Raw genomic sequence first — 18,514 nt, 5'->3', positions numbered from 1 at the left:
GTATGCAGCACTTTCTTAGGCAGCCTTAGCAAATGAATAGAACTTGGAGATGGACACAGACTGCTCCCAGGTGTTCACCTGGCCGTGTAGCCCTCATCTTGGCTCCCGCTCTCGTTTCCGAGGAACCTGTGGAGCTGGCTGTGCAGTCGTGTAGGCAGTAGTGCTTTGCAGGCTACAACATGTCCCCCGTGGGCCTTCTGGGTGCACACAGAGGAGGAGCCTCTTGGAGCAGAGTCATGGACAGAGCTCTCCTGGCTCCACCTTGGCCTCCCATCAGGGGTGAATAAGGCGGAAGCTGAGGGGACAGTCACAGCCAGGACAGGAATGTCACCCCTAGCTGGCAAACAGCGCTCTGAGCAGTCTGGCCTGGGATCCTCTGCCCTGCCCACTACTTCAGGAGGCCAGTGTGCTCACTGCCATCCCACAGCCTGGGGACCCTGGACTCCAAACCTGCGAGTGCTGGAGCGGGCAGCTGGAGCGGGCAGCTGGAGACCACCTGGACACTTTAAAACACAGGTGCCTTACAGCGTATGTAACAAACCTGCACCTTATGCACATACACCCGAGAACTTAAAGTATAATAAAAACAAACAAACAAAAACACAGGTGCTCTGCGGGAACAAATCTCTGCTGGGGTGAGTGGGGAGAGGGATGGGGGACCCTGGGTCCCAGGCCCTCCGCGATTTTCTGATGGACTTCCTTCCTTGGGAGCACTGGCTCAGGGAGCTCCTGGCCTCTCCTCCTCTACCACTTCCTCTGCCAACCGCCTCCACCTGCTCCCAGCCTGATGTCTGCAAGGTCATGGGTGCAGTAGTCCACGTCCAGGCTCACTGCGGAGGCAGCCCTCTTCAGACAGGAGGCAGAAGAGAGGGCCCCAGCAGGTTAGCTTTTACTTTAAAATTATTATGTAATTATGTATATTATTATTGTCATCAACATCTTTTTATTCTGCAAATACTAATTTCATGTCCAGTATGGGCAGGCTCTGTGCAAGGTAAATTACTAAGTTTTGTTAATGAAGTCAAACCAAGTCATGGAGTCTATAAAAAGACAACTATTTTAAAATATGGCATAAATGACATTATATAGTTAAGATAGTATAAAGACACGACTTGGAACAAGCAAACGTGGGAACAAGGCAAGGAGAACATTTAGCTTCCTTTCAGAGTGCTCACACTAATTGCTGATGAAACATTTCTGCACTCGGCAGAGGATCAGTCCATAGTCCCCCTCTGATTTAAATGTGACCCAGCTTGGACTCTGAGAGCAAATGTCCCAGTGCCCCTGGGAAGAAGTGATGCAATTCTCCCTTTGTGCTCTGTTTATCATTTCTGAGAAGCAATGACGCACCTGCCTCTTGCAGTTTGGTCTAATTACTTGTCTGATCTTCCCCAGGGAGATGCAGCTCTGTTCTCCCTTGGCCTCCAGAGAGTGGGGGCCACAGACTCTCCTGGAGGAGTGGGGCTGGCCATCTGGGCAGGGGGTGTGGAGACCCCTCGAAGCTGATCTGTATTGCAGGGTGTGGAGTAGGTCTGGGGGTTCCTGCACCTCTCATCTTTAAAAACCAGCAATAAGGTAGTTTACTGTGAGCCAGACCCATCATTCTCTTTCCTCCCTGGAGCCATCGATGAGTCTTCCCCTCAGGGCTGGAAGGGAGGGTCCCCTTTCTTTGACTCCCCTTGCAGTTCCTCTGATGCTGAAGAGTAGGGCTTGCAGGGACTCCGCCTCCTGCAGGGAGCAGCCACTGTTTCCAGGGACCCTCCCAGAAGAGGAGCTAATTTCACACTTTGGGACTCCGTAGAAGCCGGCTTCCTGGCAGTTTGAAGCGTGCTTCTCACACATCTTCCACCAGCTTGTTCGTCTGCCTATATCTGAGGATCCTTTAACAAAATTAAGGGTAAGAAACTTAAAATTCGCTCTGTGCTTGCTAAGTGCCAGACACAGTATTTGACATGATACAGATTTTCATTGACTTGGCCGGGTGACTTCACCTCTCCGTGCCTTAGTGTCCTTACCTGTACTGATAAATCTAATGGTACTAGCACTTAACCAGAGGGGTATTGTGAAGAAAGACTGATGTAACACACATAAAAGACTCAGAACAAATCCTAGGACAGGCAGCATTCAATAAATGTGAGGAGATATTTCATCCTCCTCCTCCCCATCAAGGTAGATATTTAGCCCATTTTACAGATGAAAAAGTGGAGGCCCAGGCAATGGAGTCGTCCTCACAAGGACCTCCTGATGAAAGTGGTACAACCCCAATTCAACCCAGCCCAGAGTCCTCCTGGACCTCACACCACCACAGCATCTCTCCTCTCGGGACCCACAAGAACGTCTGAAACCTGGAAAGTAATTACTACCTCCCTGTGTTATCATTGACTTCCAAATTCTTCCACATAAGACAGTGGCTTTCAAATTTGTTTGGTTTGGTTTGTTTTTCTGAGACAGGATCTCTCTCACTCTGTTGCCCAGGCTGGGATGCAGCAGCATGATCATAGCTCACTGCAGCCTCAACCTCCTGGGCTCAAGTGATCCTCCCACCTCAGCCTCCCAAGTAGCTGGGACTATAGGTGCATGCCACCACACTTGACTAATTTTTGCAATCACGGCACCATCATCATGTGTTTTGAATCTACCATTGAAAGGCAGAGATATATGGTTCTGTTAGAACTATAAGTGAATAAATGTGTGTTGTCTTAAGCCACCCAGTTTGTGGCACTCAGTTATAGCAGCCCCAGGAGACCAACACACTCTGAAATCAAAGCTTAGTGTAATTTTTAAAAATTGTACTATTTGTAGCCCAGTTCTGGGCCACGTGCTCTTAGGAAGCAATAGTCCTGATTTGATGCTTTCAGCTGGAAGAGACCCTCCCCTCACCCATTCAGAGAGATCACCTTGGGGCCGGGCTGCTGGGCGACGTCCAGAACAGAGAAACTCTCTGCCCAGGAAGAAGAGGGTTCTTTATTTCTGAGATGGAGACTGCCGAGTGGCTGGAACCACAGGCATGCACCACAGTGCCTGGCTAATTTTTGTATTTTTAGTGGAGATGGGGGTTTCACCATGTTGGCCAGGCTGGTCTTGAACTCCTGACCTCAAGTGACCTACCCGCTTCAGTCTCCCAAAGTGCTGGGATTACAGGCATGTGCCACTGCACCTGGCCAAATAGGGTTTGTCCGGCTGCCAGCACGGGTCCAGCTGCCCTTGAAAGATGGCGTGGCCCGCCCTCTGCTGTGGTCCCCGCCTGAGCCATGACGGGGAGAGGGAGGCCTGGAAGATAAAGACCATGAAGGCAGATGCAGGAATCTCAATTCCTGAGGCTGCTCCTGGGACCCAGCCCAAGTGAGTGGATGCCTGTTTGTCAGCCCAGCCACACATGTAGACCAGAATCAGCCAGCTCCCATCAACCTTCACTTAAAGCATTCAGACATACAACAATTCGTGCATCTGATGGCTTCTGGAATCACATTTGAAAAGGGAAAGCTGTTGTAAACACATCAGCTGCTAATCAGACCACCTCGAGGAACACTAGGATGAGTGGTTTTTGTTTGTTTGTTTATTTGTTTGTTTTTTTGAGACAGAGTCTTGCTCTGTCTCCCAGGCCGGAAGTGCAGTGGTGTGATCTCGACTCACTGCAACCTCGCCCCCTGGGTTCAAGCGATTCTCATGCCTCAGCCTCCCGAGTAGCTGGGATTACAGGTGCCTGCCACTACGCCCTGCTAATTTTTAAATTTTATTTTTAGTAGAGATGGGGTTTCACTATGTTGGCCAGGCTGGTCTCAAATTTCTGACCTCAGGTGATCTGCCTGTCTCAGCCTCCCAAAGTGCTAGGATTACAGGCATGAGCCACCATGCCCAGCCAGATGAGTGTTCTTTACAGAGCAGAGGTATTTTTAAACATGAAGCATCACTCCATGGAGGAGTATGCTGGGGCTGCAGTAACAAGGTGTCACGAGCAGAGGGGCTTAAACCACAGAAGTGCCTCGCCTCAGAGCTCTGCAGGCTGGAAGTGCAAGAGCAAGGTGTCCGCAGGGTTAATTCCTACTGAGGCTGTGAGAGCAAATCTGCCAGGCCTCTCCTCTAACTTCTGGTGTTGGCAGGCAAAACCTGGGGTTCCTTGATTTGTAGAGGCATCACCCTGATCTTTGCCTTCATCTTCACATGGCCTGTTTGTTTGTTTGTTTTGAGATGGAGTCTCGCTCTGCTACCCAGGCTACAGTGCAGTGGCACGATCCCTGCTCACTGCAACCTCCTCCTCCCAGGTTCAAGTGATTCTCCTTCCTTGGCCTCCTGAGTGGCTGGGATTAGAGGCATGCACCACCATACCTGGCTAATTTTTTTTGTATTTTTGTCAGAGATGGAGTTTCACCATGTTGGCCAGGCTGGTCTTGAACACCTGGCCTCAAGTGATCTTGAACACCTCGGCCTCCCAAAGTGTTAGGATTACAGGGATGAGCCACCATGCCAGGCCAGTTTGGAAGTTTTTGAAAAGCTAAACATACACACACACACACTATTGTGATGCTCCCAATTCACCCCAAACATACACTAAACAGAAATGTGTGCATGTCCACCAAAAGACTTGCAAGAATTTAGAGTGGCACTGCTGGTGATTGCTAAAAACTGAAAACATTTCTAACCTCCATCCTCCAAGGGGAAAATGGGTGAATAAATAGAGGTGTGTTCAAATGGTGGGATTCTACTCAGCACTCGAAAAGAGCAAACTGCAGCCTCACGTGGCAATGTGGATGGGCTTAATGAGCATCATGCTGAGAGAAAATCAGGCACCAAAAAGAATAGACAATTTTGTTCCATTGACAGGCAGTTCAAAAACAGGCAAAAGGTGTCAGGAGTCAGAACAGTGCTTACCTTTGGGAGTGGGCAGCAACTTGAGGGGCTGTGGGATTGACGGGGCAGTTTCTCTGCTGCTTCTAACATTCCGTTCCTCAATCTGGGTGCTACTTAGAAAAGTGTGTTCTGTTTGTGAGAATTCACTGAGCTGAGGTTATGATACATAACATGATATGATGCATAATATGATATAGAATAGAACATGACATAACATCTCTCAACTCTTGCTTCTTTTTGCTTGTAAAATGAAATAATAAGAATTCTCACCCTAGCCAGGCATGGTGGCTCACACCTGTAATCTCAGCACTTTGAGAGTCTGAGGCAGGTGGATCACCTGAGATCAGGAGTTTGAGACCAGCCTAGTCAACATGGTGAAACCCTGTCTCTACTAAAAATTTTTTAAAAATACAAAAACTTAGCCAGGCATGATGGCACACTCCTGTAGTCCCAGCTACTTTGGAGGCTGAAACAGGAGAATGACTTGAACCCAGGAGGCGGAGGTTGCAGTGAGCCGAGATCGCGCCACTGCACTCCAGCGTGGGTGTCAGAGTGAAGAGTGAGATTCCATCTCAAAAAAAAAAAAAAAATTCACCAGGTGTGCTGTCATGTGCCTGTAATCCCAGCTACTCAGGAGGCTGAGGCAGGAGAATCGCTTGAACCCAGGAGACAGAAGTTGCAGTGAACCAAGATCATGCCAGTGTACTCCAGCCTGGGTGACAAGAACACAACTACATCTCAAAAAAAAAAAAAAAAAAAAAAAAAAGAGTACTCACCCTGATAGTCAATGTGAGAAATAATAAAATTTCCTGGAACATAGTAACTGCTCAATAAATGACAGCATTTTTTTTTTTCTAGGCAGAATGAATCTTTGGTGATGAAAGTGAGAATCTGGGAGGTAATGATGGCAGCCTGTGGTGGGAGCCTCTGGGGTGCTACTGAGAGATGGCGCTGGGCAGTGTCATGGGCGCAGGCTCACTTTCTAATAATTCTTCCAGCTGGGTACCTGATTCGTGGGCTTTTCTGTGGGCATGTCACACTTCAACACAAAAATAACTTACCAAAAATGCAAATAAAAGTATCCATTTCACAGATTATGAGGATTAAAGAGATAAGAAACCTAAAGCACTTAGCATTGTGCCTCCCATGGTTTAAGAGCTCGGTGCCTGTCTGCTGTTGTAGCTGCACAATCCCTTATCCAGAAAGCTGTGGGTTTTTGGCATTCGAGTTTGGGGAGCTGTAGGCTGGTAATACAGGGCATATCCTGAATATCACTTACCACCTGCTGCTGGGTCTGACCCGCAGATCCTGGCCGAATGACAGATGAACACATGCACTCAGACACAGGTATCCAGTGAAAGAGTGGGCTAGGGGACTGGACCACTCGCAGACACCAAGGAGGGTACTGTAAAGAGTCAGCATCTGTGGCCCTGACAAGCTGGTGCTTCAGGCATTTATTTAGTACAGATTTAATGACAAAGGCCTCGAGTCAACACACTTGTGGGTAATTAACATGGTTGCTCCCCTAGAGAGAGCAGTCCTGCACACAGATGATTAAAGGCCAGTTTCCAAGGCCTAAGTAAATTAACTTATCTAGATCAGTTTCTTTACATCCCCTTGTTATCTAACCTAAGCTTTCAGGTACCAGAAAAGAGAATCTGGCTGCCTTCAGCCCAAATCCTTTTCCGAAGCTTTTATAAAACCTCCTGGCTTTCCAGGAAGGTTTGCATCTTTCTACAATTTTTCCCACCACCCTGACCAATCTCCTACAACCCCCCACATGTCTGGACAGTGCCCCCCAGAAAACACAGTATCACTATTCTCACCAATGGATAAAGAAAGTCTATAAATAGTCCCAAGTCCATTCAAATCAATTTTATCCCTAAATGGGTTTTGTCTCCAAATTTACATACAAAAAATGTTCCCAGAGCATTTTGGATTTCAGAATTGTGGGTAAGGGATTGGGCACCCATATTTTCATCATCATGATATGTATGATGTCATGTGTTTTCTGCAACTGGAAATTGGATGATTTGTGTATGGTCCAGTTTTGTATGACATTTCCCATTCTACAGAGATGTGAAAACTGGAAGAGAAACGGGCAGTACCTCCAGGATTTGCCTAAACAGATGCTGTGGCTTCCACCAAACCACAGGCCACCCCAGCATCTCAGTGGCTTCTACAGGTTGTCCTGAGAGAGCCACAAGGCCAGGGCCCTTGAGGGATTCCCAGACTCCAGCTGCTCCTCTAGGCACCAGTTCCACCCTCCACCTTTCTGTGCCCGTCCCAGACCCAGGCAGCCCAGGTGAGAAGCTATGGGTAGGAGGTTTCCCAGTGGGTAGGAGTGCCAGACTTAGCAGCTAGAAATATAGAATGCTGGGTTAAATGCAAATTTCAGATCAATGATAATTTTTTGTGTAAGTGTATCCCATGCAGCATTTGAAATACAATTTAATCAAATTTAACTAGATGACCCGCATGTTGTACGAAACTCCCTAGGGGTGTGTCTCCAGGATAGAGCACCAGTGGAGAATGGCAGCCCACACTGTTATGGGATGAAGTATGTCCCCCAAAATCAACATGTTGCCGCCCTAACCCCCAGAACCCCGGAATAAAACTATATTTGGAGTTAAGGTCTTTAAAGAGGTAATTATGTTCTAATGAGATATTTAGGGCAGACTCTAATCCAATAGGACTGGTATCCTTCCAAGAAGAGGAAGGGGCATCAGAGGAGAGGCCACGTGAGGATACCATGGGAAGGCGGCCACCTGCAAGCCAAGGAGAGAGGCCTCAGGAGAAACCAGCCCTGCTGACACCCTGAGCTCCTTGTACTTCCAGCCTCCTAGACTGTGAGAAAATATACTTGTGTTATTTAAGCCCCTCAGTCTGTGGTTCGTTGCTGTGGTAGCCCTAAGAATCTAATACACATGCCAACCTGTCCAGGCACAGATGGGCCATCTTCAGGGAGAGGGTATAGGGGGATCTGCAGGCCTGCCAGGGATGAACCATGAGGTGGGGCCCTCAGCGGTGGAGGCAGCTTCCCCCAACCCCAAGCTCCCAGCCCCTCCCCCCCATGATATGTATGCTCTGAGTTCAATCTGTTTCCAAGCCCCTTCCCGTGCCTGTGGAGCTAATGTCACCCCCAGTCTCAGGGTATCCTTGCACTGATACGCTCCACTACACCCTCATACCCACCCCGCGGCTTCCTGAACTGCACCCCCAAGTGCACCGCTCTGCATCTGGCTTCTCCATCAACAACAGCCCTGGAGTTTCTCCGAGTTGTCCATGTGGGCAGCCTCTTTTTGAAACCTGGAGTGGGTGAGTATTGAGCAGAGGCGACGGCAGGGTCTAGAGCTCATTCATTCCTGAGTAGGGGAAGCTTTAAGATTCCTTCTGTACCATAAGTGAGTGCTGCCCTGCCTGGGGGTGTGCACGCCCTGTCCTGAGACTACTGCCTCAGAGCATGGGTAGCTGGTCAACCTAGGCATTGCCCACGCCTCCCACATGGGTGGTGGGCAGCCCCACTGCCCCTCTGTTCATCTTCCATTGACCTGTGGAGTCTCAGAGATGTCTTGATTTTTTTTTTTTTTTTTTTTTTTGAGACAGTTTCGCTCTGTTACCCTGGAGTACAGCGGTGCAATCTCTGCTCACTGCAACCTCTTCCTCCCAGATTCAAGCGATTCTCATGCCCCAGCCTTCCAATTAACTGGTATCACAAGCGTGCACCACCATGCCCAGCTAATTTTTGTATTTTTAATAGAGATGGGGTTTCATCATGTTGGCCAGGGTGGTCTCAAACTCCTAACCTCAAGTGATCCGCCTGCCTCGGCCTCCCAAAGTGCTGGGATTACAGGTGTGAGCCACCACACCCAACCTGTCTTGATCTAATAGTCATTCAAGGTGCTCATTTCTTGACTGAACGGCTACAAGAGCAGATATAAATGAACACATCCAATCAGTCCTGCCCTGGGTCTGAAGTGGGATTCTCAGCACCAGCGATCTGTTGCACTGGATCATTCTCTGCAGTGGTGCCAGCCTCTGCCCTGCAGGATGTTTAGCAGCATCCCTGGACCTCACCCACTAGATGCCAGCAACAGCTCCCTGCCCCGGTTGTGACAAGCAAAGATGTCCTCGGACATTACTCCAAGCACCGAGGTTGGGAACTGCTGTTCTCAAGGTTTCCAAATGCATCTCACGCCATAGGTCTATGCACAGAATAAATGAATGATTCACTGTTGACCAATGAAGGTTTTGTTTGGAGACAGGTGTTATAACAGCAGGAAGAAAACTCCCCAAAGAAAAAGTGTGCTATCAGCTGAAGCATCTCCCGAGTCCAGCCCTGCACCCCCACATGCATCCCCACATGCATGTGCTGCCAGGAATCAACCGAGGCCTTGTTTCTGTCGCAGAAAATTGATGGAAGCAATCCTTGCTTGTGTGCCAGGATGCCTGTCCAGGTGAAGCCAGTGGGAGTCTCTCCAGATTCTAAGGCAGTGATGGGAAAGTGAAGGAAGCAGAAATGACCAAGGGCCATCCTCTGTCAGTAATTCACTCTGTCAGCCCTCCCTAAACCGGGTGGTGGGTGTTATGCATCAGGATGCCGGGCTCTTGTGGGGTAATGAGAGGGACTCATACGTGGCCAAGCTGTGACTCAAACGTGGCAGGACTCCAGAGCCCACTGGCTTCACTCTGCCCTCTTAAATTCTACAATTAGAGCTTCTGAGGGGAGGGCAACCCATTGACTTAATTGTTCACTCACCTGTAAAGAGGCAACATGAGATTTTCTCCCATTCATTTGTGTCCTGATGTTAGGCTGGAGCACAGAGCAGGGGCCATAGGACACCTATGGGCTGAAGAGAACCCTGGGTAGAAGACAGGGTGTGCGTGTTTCACGATGGTGCCAGGAGCTGGCCCTTTGCTATAAACCAGGTCCTATTTTGGGCGTGCTGGGAAGTTCAGTAGTAGCGTTCCATAGACACTTCTGAGATGCACAGACACCTTTCCTGCCTAATGTGGCCAGGAAAAATTACCCTGATAAAACCAATGACATCATGGATTAGAACCTGAGGACCGTGCAGTCTAGCGGTTCCCGATCTTGCTGCCTATTAACATCACGGGGGCCCTGTCACGGCTCCCCAGGTGATGTGAGTAGGCAGCAAAATCAAGAACCACTGGCCCTCAGAGCCCTTGCTGCCAGTGAGCAGGCAGCGGTCGATGTCCAGGCCACTCCCCACCAACTAAATCGGGGTCTCCAGGATGGGCTCGTGCCTCCGCGGTTCCTGGTTCCCCCAGTGCAGCTGGGACCTCCTTCAGTAATCCAGTGCAGGATTCTCACACCGTAATGCGCATCTGAACGAATCGGGGTGCTTGTGAAAATTTGAATTCTGGCTCAAGAGGCTTGGATGAGTCTGAGATTCTGCTAGGAGCTAGGAAAAGTGTGATCCAGAGCTAGGAAAAGTGTGATCCAGAGCTAGGAAAAGTGTGATCCAGAGCTAGGAAAAGTGTGATTCTTGGATGCTTGTCATCTGGGAGCTTGTTAGAGGTGCAGGATCTCAAGCCCCACCCAGAACCTAAGGATCAGAATCTACATTTGAAAAAGGTGCAGGCTTGTTGAATATATGTCCCTAGTTTGAGACAACTTACTACAACCTGAAGCCTCTATTTGCTCATGAGGAAGTGAGGTCCAGAGAGATGGGGTCCTGGACCCCATAGCTATTCAATGCAAAAAGCTTTAGGAACTGCGCTTGCCTGCAACCCAAGTGCCTTCTTCCCACCCTTGCTTGTCTCACTGAAGACTGCATTTGTTTCTCTGACAATGATGATTTCAGGCAAGGTATAAAACTTGCTCCTCCTGTTACATTTAATTCACGCATGAAACCAAACCCAAAAATGTAGAAAGGAAAGAGAAGAAATGGGGCTAAAAAAGATCTAAAAATGGGACAGAAGCAAGGTGCCTTTTTCATCTTCTCTTTGATTAAAAAAGGTCTGTGAGCTCAAAGCCCACAGATATGTGACTCAGTGCAGACGAGGGGAAACTCCATGGGAAGTTTTGGATCCTTCCTATTAGAAGAAATAGGAATTTAGCCCAGCTCAGGGAAAACATATGAGCTTCCTTTGACTCTCCCAGGATGAGCTAGTTTCAGCATCGTGGTGAAAAAATAAAGTAATACAAAAGCGTTCAGCAAAAGGAAGTGCTGTTTCCTCTATTTCTGAACCTACAGAGAGCTAAAATGACGCTGATGAGTCAGAAGCCAGCGCCCCTGAGGGAGCCACCAAAGGAAGACACTGAGCTTTTAATGTTTCCTTAAAGGGCAGCCCTAACCCCTCCCAAGGCGGAGCTGATTTTTGGAAATAGCCAAAAGTGGTTTCAAGTCACATCAGGTGATTGAGGTGGGTGACCAAACACAGCACGATGTTAGAAACAAATCCAAATGTGACAATAAGTGACATTCCTGATTTATTTATTTATTTTAAGACGGTGGTCTCTATCTGTCACCCAGGCTGGAGTGCAGTGGCATGATCACGGCTCACTGCAGCCTCTACCTCCCAGGGTCAAGCCATCCTCCCACCTCAGTTTCCCAAGTAACTGGGACTACAGGCATGTGCCACCATGCCCAGCTAATTTTTTTATTATTTATTTTTTGTGGAGACGAGGTCTCGCTATGTTGCCCAGGCTGGTCTCAGACTCCTAGATTCAAGTGATCCTCCCACCTCTGCCTCCCAAAGTGCTGGGATTACAGGCATGAGCCACTGCACCGGGCCTGGTTTCTTCATGTGGGCTGTCACCTGGCTCTAGAAGGCAGTTTCTTATAAAAGTCCCAGCTGCGGCTTGAGCAGGAACAGCTGCATGGACAACAGCATGGAGCTTCTCAAGATGCCTCCTTTGAAGGGCAAAAGTGGGTTTGATGGGCTGTTCAAAGCGGGTACCCGAAGGTCACATTCCCTGCATCCAACTCCCACTCCCACTCCTTCCTTCCTTCCTTCCTTCCTTCCTTCCTTCCTTCCTTCCTTCCTTCCTTCCTTCTTTCCTTTCTTTCTTTCTTTCTTTCAACAAGCTTGGGCAAATTTTATTACAGGAAAATTTTGCATGGTTTACTTTTCACCAGTCTGTTCTGGTGTGCTTCTAATGATGTCAGAATCACCTGGATCAATGATAGCCATTGTGCACACTCTGTAGTATTTTCCACATGCTGTGCCCAGTCCAATATTATTGCCACCCTAGTGATGGACACCAATTTTGGCCAACATTCCATAGCTGGGCGGTTGTTAGTGAGAATGACCAATTTTACTTTGCCCTGTCTGATCATCTTCAGAGTCTGCTTGTACCCCAGCTTGTACTTTCCACCTTTCATAACGAGTTGGAGCCTACAGTTGATTGACTCCAGGAACTTTTTCTTCTTCTTTGTGGCCACCAACTTCCTGCCTTAGGTGCAGGATGACCCCCAACTGAGAGCAGCCACTAAGATGGCCTGGGAGCGAGAAAAGCCTCATTTCTTTCATAAAGGTGATTGCCCATTTTCAAACACAAGATAGGGGTTTATTGAGGGTGCCACCAAGGAGAAGGGGGTCACCACCTGAGAAGGGGCTATGGGGGGCTGCCATGGCAGGTGGCAGAGGGCAGAGCAAAGAAGGGGCAGACATCGCCCCTATCAGTTTGCTTGTGCTGCACTAACGAAGTACCACAGATCGGGGCTTAAACAATGGAAACTTACTGTCTCACAGTTCTGGAGGCCAGAAGTTCAAGATCAAGGTGTGAATAGGGCTTGTCCCCTCTGAAACCTGTGGGGCAAATTTCTCCTTGCCTCATCCTCACCTCTGTGGGTTGCTGGCAATCCTCGTCATCCCTGGGCTTCCAGCTGCATCCCCCTAATCTCTGTTTCTGTTATATGGCATTCTTCCTGTGTCTCTATCGTCACCTGGCTGTCTTCCTGTAAGGACAGCAGTCATCATGGATTAGGGGCCCACTGTCCTCTGGCAGGACCTCATCTTAACTATTTACAACTGCAACATCCTGTTTCCAAATAAGACCACTGCCTGAGATACTGGGGGTTGGGACCTCAACGTATTTTTCTGGGGAGACACAAAATTCAATCTGTAATGCCACTTTTGTCAAAATTGTTTCTGGAATATTAATGAGGCTCATTCACTCCACCTGAGGGTTTTTTTTTTTTTTTTTTTTTTTGAGACAGAGTCTCACTCTGCCACCCAAACTGCAGTGCAATGGTGTGATCTGGGCTCACTGTAACCTCTGCTTCCCGGGTTCAAGCGATTATCCTGCCTCAGCCTCCCGAGGAGCTGGGACTACAAGTGCCCACCACCCAGCTAATTTTTGTATTTTTAGTAGAGACGGGGTTTCACCATGTTGCCCAGGCTGGTCTCGAACTCCCAACCTGAAGTAATCCGCCTGCCTCAGCCTCCTAAAGTGCTGAGATTACAGGCATGAGCCACCTGCCAGGTCTATTGTGCTTTTTTCCCTTCCTCCCCTAAGTGCTTACTGAGCAGGCTCCTGGCGGTAGGATGCAGAAGGCCTGAGTTAACAGGGCCTTTCGTTCACTCTGCAGGCTCTGGAGAGGCCCAAGGAGCAGGCTGGCGTCCCAGGGAAGACCCTGGAGGGGATGGAGGCCCCTGGCCCTGCCCACAGCTGACTATGTGGGAATCACTGGGGCAGCAGTGGGCCGGACCGCAGCCATGGAGGAGGTCAGGTCCTGGGCCAGGGCCTGGGGGTGGTTAGAGAGGAGTGAGTGGGGACAGCCTGCTGCAGCTTGACCCATCCTTGGGCATAGACCTCCCTGCTCCTCCTTGGCCCTCCCTCCGGGAGGCACAGCCTCAGCCTCCTGCGTTCTTTCCTCTGCAGCTGCCTGGGTTGCCTGCGCTCAGCCTTGAACACCCTCCAGGCCTTGAAGCTCTGCTACCCCACGCGGAGCCCCCATTTCAACAGACGCAGACACCCCAAGGCCCCTTCCCCACAGCCCGAAGAGAAGCCCTGGCTCTTAAGAGAGAGCAGAGAAGCAGAGGCCCCCGGGACGCGCCCCCCAGACCTCCCCCTCTCCCCAGCACCCAGGGTGGGAGCACGCACTTCCCGTGGCTGGGGGAACAAACTGCCACACACAGGGAGGCTGAACACAACAGGAGTCTATTCCACACAATCCTAGAGGCCAGAGGTGGTGACGTCAAGGTGCTGGACGGCCGCCCTCCCATCGGAGGCTCCGGGGAGAATCCGTTCCTTGCTCTTCGGCTTCCCGGGCTCAGGGCAGCACTCCTGCAACCTCTGCCTCCATGGTGACATCGCTTCCCCTCTTCTGTGTCAAACGTCCCTCTGCGTCCCTCTCCACCAGAATAATCCCCTCATCTCAAGCTCCTTAATTTAATCACACCTGCAAAGCGTTTGCCGCATGAGGTAACAATTACAGGTTCCAGGAATTAAAACCTGATATATTTGGAGGCCATTATTCTGCCTACACAGAGGGGCTGGCTTAGGACACCCGTCCTTGTTGCCGGGTAAAGCTGCCCACGGAGCCTGGAGGAAGCCTTCTCTGTCTCTTTCAGCCCCCACAGGTATCCCAAGGGAGCCGCCACTGAGGTCCTCGGGCTCTGATCCAAGTATGACGTGACAGCAAGTCCACTCCTTTCCCCGCTGACTCTGGCACAAGTTTTCCGGGTGGCCAGGGATGGGTGTGAGCAGCCCAGAGTAGGGGCCGGCCCAGGCTCGGCCAAGGCCCACACATCTGCCTGGCGCAGTCATGCCCAGCTCCATGTGAGATGGGACCACCAGCGCTGGCCACCTGGGTGGCTTCCCTGAGGGCCAGCTCGCAGCTCTTCGCCAATATCTCATCCAAATCTGCAGATTCTAGACCGTAAGTCTTCGCTACTCAAAGTGGGGTGCCAGGGCCAGCAGTAGCCCCCCTCACGTGGGAGCTTGAAAAGAAGACCCTCAGGCCCAGCCGCAGCCCTTCTGCCTCAGAACCTGCATGTTTACCAGATGCCCGGGAGTCCTGGGCCCATGACAGTGAGAAACACGTGTAGAACCAACTCCAGTGCCTGTTCCCCTCCCACCAGTGCAACTGCTCATTCCATTCCAGAGCTGGTCTCTTCTCTCCTGGCAGGAGTGTGGGCTGCCTGCCTCCCCAGGGGATGGGCGTGTGCTTTGGAAGCCAAGCAGTGCTCATTTGGTTTATTTATCTTCCTGAGACTTAATCTATTTTGAATTTCAGATAACATTCTAAAAAGGCTTCGCTTGTTTTTCTTATCTGGAGTGCGCTCGTGTTGAACAAAGTTGAGAAACATTTCTGCGGCTGATCGCGGAGCTTCAGACCCACCCTCTGTGTGGCTGCCTTCCCAGTAATCTCCAAAACCCATCTGGTTCGGGCCCTTCCTGCAGTGAACATCTGCTGTTTGTCCACATGGCTCTCCTCACTTCCCTTTAGAAAAGGTCTCCTCCCAGGGGGAGGAGGCTACCAATCACAGCAGGCCCACCCTCTCCTCCACCCATCACATGATGCAGGTCATGTGGTGGTCACATGACACAGGCCAGCCTCTGTAAAGCATCTGTGCCCCGGCCACAGTTGATTGGTCCGCTGTTGACACGTGACTGAAACTAGACCAATCAGAATTCTTCCTTTCCTGGGGCTTTTAAAGTCAAAGGTGAGAAATTGTCTGCTTTTCAGGGATCTCTAACCTGCAATGATGTCAGAGAAGTACTGCTACCTAGAGGTGCTGGCTCATGGTAGGCTGCCCTATGGAGGTACCTGCCTCCCGGTACCCTGCCCTGCAGAATTTTTCTGCCACACAGAGGTTCCCTGCCACATGGAGAATGCCCACCTGCAGGGGGAGGAATGACACCAGGCACAGAGAAACCTAGGTCAAAGTCGGAGCCGCAGGGCATCTGGGCTCCATTCCAGAGCCACGTTATACTTCCTGATGTCCCTGCACTCACTACAGTTCTTAGAGCTCCCCAGAGTCCTAACACATTCCCTTTTCTGTCTAAACTAGTTTGAATTTGATTTCTGACTTTTGCAACAGAAAAAATCCTAACACATTTCCATTTTGGAAATCTTCGGATAGCAGCCATGTTGGAGTACAGGATATCATCCTCCTTATTGCCATTCGGAGACCTTTCCAATCTCACTCCATGTCCCTCACCTCTTCCCATGGAAATTTAGCTCTTGCACTTGACTCTTCCAAGGTACAGATATAGCCAGGGTTCTTTCACGCACCTGCTGGACTATTCCAGACCCCTGTGAGGCTCTCCCGGGTGCCTGTTGAGCAATTCCAACTACCTGCAGGACTTTTCCAGTTCTTTGGTGGTGGTTCTTTTTTGAGACGGGGTACCACTCTGTCATCCAGACTGGAGTGCAGTGGTGCAATCATGGCTCTCTGCAGCCTTGATCTCCCAGGCTCAGGTGATCCTCCCACCTCAGCCTCCCGAGTAGCTGGGACTACAGGCATGCACAACCATGCCTGGCTAATTTTTTGTATTTTGTGTAGAGACAAGGTTTCGCCATGTTGCCCAGGCTGGTCTTAAGCTCCTGGGCTCAAGCAGTCTGTTCACCTTAGCCTCCCAAGTAGCTGGGACTACAGGCATGCACCACCACGCTCGGCTAATTTTTGAATTTTTGTAGAGAGCGGGCGTCTCACTAATGTTGCCCAAGCTGTTCTAGAACGCCTGGGCTCAAGTGTCGGCACTTCGACAACAACATTATCCCATCTCATTGTTTATAATTAGCATCTCTCTGTCCCCTTGCTAGGCTGTAGGCATTCCAGAGAGACATTGGGCCTGGTAGCCCAGGGTCCTAGTGGATTTTGGATCATAGAACATGCCCAACACGTGTTATTAATGGACCACCCAGCCCCTCAGTGTGGATTTTGAACTCCGTGTTGGTGAACATACTATGTTTCGGTGAATGTTTGCGAATACTCTCAGAAAGGCCATAACCCACCTCCCTGCCTCAGCCTCCACCTCTGGAAAATGCAGGAAATAAAAGCTCTCCCTCATGGGCTTGTCAGGAGGACTCAGTGTCCGCGAAACATTCAGAACAGTGTCTGGCATCCAGTAAGCATCTCAGAGCATTTTGTGTGTCATTTACATTTTCTGTCCTCCCCCACCTTCTCTGTTTCGCTCACCATTTCCTTCTCATCTTCTCCTGCTATTTCTTCACCCCATCCCTGTCTGTCAGCCGAGGGAATCATTGGATAGCATGGGCACCCACCTCTGCAACAGGGAAATGCTTGGGGCTGGCTGTTTGGCAGCTGAGAAGATCTGCTGAGATGCCCCTAAATAGAAGAAGGCTCCCTCCAACTATGTGTATCTATCCCATCTGCTTCTTTCCAACCTCACCCCCACTGCCCCAGTTTAGAGCCTCTGTCTAGACAGGTGCTGATCTCTGACCGTCTAGATGTAATCCCTGGTTTATCTCTCTGGGAGCACCAGGTGGAGACCCCTGCAGAGGACATGCGGCAGCTGCGCTGGCTCAGGGAGTTAGCACAGGCTCCAGCATTCTTTCAGCCCCCAGTGTTCGCTTAAAAGGTGAAAACGCTCGTTTTCTTTTGCACACGTGCTTTTGGCTCTCATGACTCAATTCCCACCAGTCAGAATCTCTTAATAAACATGAGCGTGTGAGTAGTCAGTGCCAACTGTCTGGTTGTATTCTCTGAGCAGCCAGGTGAGCTTGAGAATGTCCTTCTGTCATCCAAGTGTGCAGCCCTGGACCCGAGTCAGGGCACTGGGCAGGGAGGGGCCCTCTTGGTGAACCCCCTAGGTCAGCAGCTGGCAGCACACCTGGAAGTTGCTTCCTCACAGCTGGATCATGCTACTAAGTTCCACCACGCTGAGCTTTCAGAGTGACTCAGTGTTGTCATCCTTCTCTTCGTACAAGGACAAGAGTCATTGGATTCAGGGCCCACCTTAAATTCAGGATGATTTTATCTCATGATTCCTCACTGATTACAACTGCAAAGACAGTACTTTCGAGTAAGATCACGTTCGCAGATTCCGAGTTTACCTGAAATTTGAGGGGAAACATTCTACCTACTACCGTGTCCATCCCTCCCCTTACTGCCAGGACCCCAGTTCCAAGAGCCCCTTCTCTGCCCTCATGCCAGGGCCCTGGCACCCAAGTTTATTGGGCCCTTGGACCATTACATAAGAGTTCCCCACTCCCCTAAAATCTGATCTCTCCCAACATTTCAGAGCCCCACATGCCACTTAAAAATTCCCCAGAATTTATGGGAAAGAAATGTACATGACATTGATGTTATCAAAATGTCCATGAAGTGACATCCACTTTTTGTTCTTCTGATCCATTTTATGTTCTCTGGAGCAGGTCTTTAACACACCAGAAAGGCCTTCATAAGAGGAACTGTTTATGACAGAAAAGAACAGCATTCGGAAAGGTTTATATCTTTTAAGGTTTTTGTTTTGATTTTTAATTGCAGTAAAATATAAGAAAGTGTAGCATTTTAACCATTTTTGTTTTGTTTTGGTTTGAGGTTTTTTTGTTTTGTTTTGTTTTTGACGGAGTCTCGCTCTATCACCAGGCTGGAGTGCAGTGGCACGATCTCGGCTCACTGCAAACTCCACCTCCCGGGTTCAAGCGATTCTCCTGCCTCAGCCTCCCGAGTAGCTGGGATTACAGGTGTACCCACCACTCCCAGCTGATTTTTGTATTTT

At 49.8% G+C, this 18,514-nt stretch overlaps 1 long non-coding RNA gene and 1 pseudogene across 1 annotated transcript; one reads left to right on the top strand and one right to left on the bottom strand.

The window, feature by feature from the left end:
- The first annotated feature begins 275 nt into the window (after positions 1-275).
- LOC104656926 lies at positions 276-7,153 on the top strand. The gene is made up of 4 exons (XR_747201.2): positions 276-516; positions 607-1,897; positions 5,707-5,746; positions 6,924-7,153. It is a non-coding gene; the product is annotated as an uncharacterized LOC104656926 (long non-coding RNA).
- Positions 7,154-11,940: 4,787 nt separating this feature from the next.
- Positions 11,941-14,590, bottom strand: LOC115896356 (annotated as a pseudogene).
- Positions 14,591-18,514: the final 3,924 nt, after the last annotated feature.

Source organism: Rhinopithecus roxellana, chromosome 3 (genome assembly GCF_007565055.1).
Source record: "Rhinopithecus roxellana isolate Shanxi Qingling chromosome 3, ASM756505v1, whole genome shotgun sequence".
NCBI lineage: Eukaryota > Metazoa > Chordata > Mammalia > Primates > Cercopithecidae > Rhinopithecus > Rhinopithecus roxellana.
The sequence above is the reverse complement of the archived record's forward strand: the minus strand, read 5'-3'. Positions and strand labels throughout refer to the sequence as shown.